The 4,867-nt window shown below is 39.0% G+C and overlaps 1 pseudogene; it reads right to left on the minus strand.

Moving 5' to 3' along the window:
- Positions 1–1,145: 1,145 nt before the first annotated feature.
- On the minus strand, positions 1,146–1,633 carry LOC138174691 (small ribosomal subunit protein eS24 pseudogene; annotated as a pseudogene).
- Between the last annotated feature and the right edge of the window lie 3,234 nt (positions 1,634–4,867).

Here is a 4,867-nt window from a genome sequence, read left to right on the forward strand (position 1 = left end):
GGAACACACAGTTTTCACAGGAAGAAAACTAAGCTATCAATAGGCATATGAAAAATGCTCCAATTCACTCATAATTAGAAAAATTCAAACTGAAATAACTCTGAGGTTCTACTTCATAACCATCATATTGAAAAAGTTGACCAAAAAAAGTAAAATAACGCATATTGGAACTGAGGGAAAATAGGCAAATGACTACACTGTTGGTAAAATCATGAATTAGTCCAGTCATTCTGGAAAACAACTTGGAACCAAGGCTCAGAAGTTATTAAATTGTTAACTTTTTGGTGTAGTGATACTACTACTAGGTCTACATTCCAAAGAGATCAATGAAAGAGGAAAAGGACCCATGTGGATAAAAATATTAATGACAGTTCTTTTGGTAGTACCCAAGTACCCATCCTTTGGGAAATGAGTGGACAAATGATAGTAAATTACTTTTTTTCCTCTGAAAAATATCTCTCATGCCTTCTAAGAGAACCTAAAGGAAGGACAGAAATAATAATTTTCAGTTGTTTTCAGTCATGTCTGACACTTCATGACCACATTTGGGGTTTTCTTGGCAAAGATACTGGAATAGTTTGCATTTCCTTCTCTAGCTCATTTTACTGATGAGGAAACTGAGGCAAACAGGGTTAAGTGACTTGCCTGGGGTCACACAGCTAATATGTGTCTGAGGACAGTTTTTGAACTCAGGAACATGAATCTTGAACTCCAGGCAGTATACTCTATGCACTATGACACCACCTAGCTGCCCTGAGATAATAATAATTATTATTATAGCTTAATTTTATGTGGTACTTAACATTTCAGAAAGCACATTTCACATATTAACTCATTTGATACTCACTATAAGTATTTGTAAGCACGGGAGGGAAGGATAGTGCAAATGGCACCCTATTTTACAGATGAAGGTACTAAGGCTCAGAGAATTTAAATGACTTGCCCAAAGCAAGTATTAGGTAAACGCAAGACTGATTTCAAGTCTTCTATAACTTGGAAGTTCAGGTTCTTGTCACTTTCACACAATGAATCCCAAAAGGCATATATCCTGTATAGCTAATGAAAAGTAATGTCCCTTTCTAATGTAATTCATTTGAATCGATTCATTTCAGCTCACTGAACATTTTTTTTTTGAAGTTTTATGTAGTTTATTCATGGTTGGGTGAAAAATTATCTTCACAGATAAACATAATCCATAGTGCCTTTTATTCCTTCTTTTTGCCAGCACCAACATTTGCCTTTGCAGTACCCCTGACTTTCTTCATTCTGTTCTTGTGTTCCTTTCGCTGCTTTCTTGATGTCTTTTTCTTTTCATACAGGCTATGCCTTGCAAGTCTGTGCTTTGGTTCATTTTCCTTTGCATAGTCAAGGGAATCATAAATCATGCCAAAGCCTGTTGTTTTGCTACCACCAAAATGGGTTCTGAATCCAAAGACAAATATGACGTCTGGAGTTGTCATACATCTTGGCTAGTTTTTCTGGAATTTCAGTCTTAGGCACTGTGGCCTTTCCAGGATGAAGGACGTCTATAACCATGTGTTTGCGCTGAAGAAGTCTGTTTGTCATGAACTTCCTGGTTCTGACGGTTACAGTGTCATTCATGGTGGCGGCTGGCTCCTTGAGCAGCAGGAGAAGGAAATCGATTCATTTCAGTTCACTGAACATTTATTAAGCATCTATTGTGTTCAGTACTGGTATTCTAGACCAGTAGTTGGATGCTGGTTAAAGCTATGGTTTAGAATATACTTCCCCCACTTTCAGAGAGTTTACAATAAAGTAGGGAACAGGTAGGTGATGAAATGGATAAAGTACCACCCCTGGAGTCAGGAGGATCTGACTTCAAATCTAGCCTCAAACACTTACTAGTTGTGTGACCCTGAGCAAGTCACTTAACTCTGCTTGCCTACGCCCCCCCCCCCCAAATTTTTTTAATTAAAAAAATAAACAATCAAGTAGAAGAGGATCTGCCCAGTAGAAAACTGGTGAGGACCAAGAGTCAAGCAGTGAATAGAGAGAGAAGTAGCTTGATGTGGTACAAATGTTCTTGAATGGACTAATGACATCCAAGCCTGAAGTCCAGGGCTGTGAGTTACCTTAAGCACATAGATTTTCCTTCCTCAAGCACTTTCCTGCCAGGTGCTTGTGAGTATGTGCCCAGTCTTCACTACAAATACTGAGCACAATGGTGGGAGAATGTGTTTCAGGTTTAAATGTAATCTGTGATGCATGCATATATAGCTTATGCATTGGCTTTAATGTATTAATAGCCATGATGTTATTATTTCTTGTCTTTTTGTTAAGTAAATGACTATGTTTGAGATCTAAAAGGGTCATTATTTTGAGTGATTGTAAAAACAGAATGTGCATCAGATGGGGACTCCAGAGTTTGTGTGTGAGTAGGAGGGGGTGGTGCTGTATTTTTTCTGAACAGAGTTTACTGTTATGACCTTGAGAGTGCCTTAGCATAAATGTCTGGTGGTGGGCTATTTCTGGGATTTAGACCTACTAGGATAAGGGTAAATTGGAGTGAGGGAGCCAACACAGAGAATAGTGATGTCAACAGACATATGGGGGATGTCCCCCTACCTCAGGGAAAATACAGAAACCCAAGCATCCTAGTAGACTCTACCACTGTGTTCTTTGCATGCCCCTTAGCTGTGCTGTTTTACTTCCAGGGTTCCTACTCATGTGTGTGTGTGTGTGTGTGTGTGTGTGTGAGAGAGAGAGAGAGAGAGAGAGAGAGAGAGAGAGGGAGTGAGAGAGAGAGAGAGAGAGAGAGAGAGAGAGAGAGAGAGAAACAGACAGACAGACAGAGAGAGGGCAGAGACAGAGAGAGAGAGAGAGAGAGAGAGGAGGGGAGGGGAGGGGAAGGAGGAGAAAATTTTGCAAATATCATCTTATTTGACCCTGGAAGGTAAGTACTATTATTATCTCCATTTTAGAGTTGAAGAAACAGAGGCAGACAAAGGTTAAAAGATGTGCCCAGAGTCACCCAGCTAGGGTCTAAGGTCAAATTTGAACTCAGGTTTTCCTGACTCCAGGCCCATTGCTCTAGCCACAATACCACTTAAGCTGTCTAACACCATCTAACTCTTCAGGAAAGCTAGGAAAACTAAGAGATGGAGGGAATGGGGCAGAGCATTCCAGGCATAGGAACAAATACAAAGGGAAAGATTTGGGAGATGAATATGAGGAATTCAGGTAAACATGGGAAAACTTGTATGAAATGAGTTATCTTAAATCTCACCTCTGCAGGAAGCCTTTCTCAATCCCCCCACCCCCTACTCAGCTGCTGATTCTTTTCTCTTTTAAATCATCTTTATTTCCTCCGTGTGTATATATATATATATATATATATATATATCATATGTACATGTTGTCTTTGCCATTAGAACATGCTCTCCCTGTCTATGTGTGTATATATAGATATGTATTCACATGCCACAATTTATTCAGTTATTCACCAGCGGAAGGGTATCCAATTTGTTTCTTTTACCTTTGCTACTACATAAAGATCATGTGACTATGTGGATATTTTGTATATACAAGACCATTCTGTCCTTGACCTCCCTAGGGAAAATGCCCGTTGACATTATAACCAGCCAAAGAATTTGAACAGTTGAGTGAATTTTCTTACAAAATTCTAAATTGTTTTCCAGACTAGTTGGGCCAATCCACAGCTCCATTAACAGTATATTAATGTACCTATCTTCCCATAGGTCCTCTAACACTGAAATGTCCTTTACTTATACCACCCTTGATTTATATGCAAGTATCAAATTCTATTTTTACATGTAGTTATTTTAAATTTTCATCAAGCATGGCATTGTAATCTTCATACTGACTTTGAACTCCTTACTCTGAATTTCTCTACTTTGCAAATGAAAGATTAATTTCATAGGCATTATGATTTATTCATACAGAAATCTGTATGATTCTTCTTAATGCAAAAAACTTTGAAAATTGTATGTATTTTTAATCTTTATGTAGATTTTATCTTCGGTTGTCCTCTCCATCTCTTGTTGGGTCATGGACTCTTCTCCCATCCATAGATCCAAAATGTAATTTCTTCCTTTCTCTTCTAATTTGAATACATTAAGCCCTTGTTTGTTAACTTCCAATGAGCCTGTCACATAACATCCTCTTGGACCTAAAACTACAACTATGCCCTGAAGAAAATTTCACAACCCTACAACATGATCAAGTTGAATGGGAACACAGTTCTTTGTACACAGGAGGAAAAAAAAAATCAGTTGAAAATGTTAGTACCCACTAGAATTACAGTCTGTGACCTAGTTAATGCAGAGGCAAGCCATTGTGTGGCTGTAGGCTTCTGACAGAGCACCTGAGTCAGCATTCTACAGAAATGCTCATTTTCAAAGGAAGCTTGTGCTGGGATCACTTCTGTTTCACCAGGTCCACCTTGGCTGCCTTTTCCTCCCCAACCTCCCTGCCCCCAACACGTCCCCCCACTCCCCCAGGTTTGCAACAATATAATTTTGATGGGGCGGAACACACAATGTTGAGACCCTAGGTCTAAAACGTATCTAAACAAGCAAGCCCAGTTATCTGCTGTATAACATTTAAAATGCCCAACATCTCCTAAAATGCCAGGGCATGAGGAAATCTCAGTCTGATTTTCTCTGAAATTACCATGGATGCCTCACCTTGCATCTTCTTTGTCACAAGTGAAATGCTTTGGAGAGAGTGAAAAGCCCAGTAAACTTAGCAGTTGCAAATTTGTCAGCTTTGTGATGGAAAAGAAGATTCTCTTTTCACTGCAGCTGGAGTTGAGAAGGAAAAAAAAAACACTCCAGAAAACATCATTTAAATTATTTAAGAGGCCTATAGATTAGAGGCTCTCTAA

The sequence above is a fragment of the Petaurus breviceps genome, unplaced genomic scaffold (genome assembly GCF_028583685.1).
Source record: "Petaurus breviceps papuanus isolate PSGF00001 unplaced genomic scaffold, PetGlider_PUasm1.0 76, whole genome shotgun sequence".
In the NCBI taxonomy this organism is placed as follows: Eukaryota; Metazoa; Chordata; class Mammalia; order Diprotodontia; family Petauridae; genus Petaurus; species Petaurus breviceps.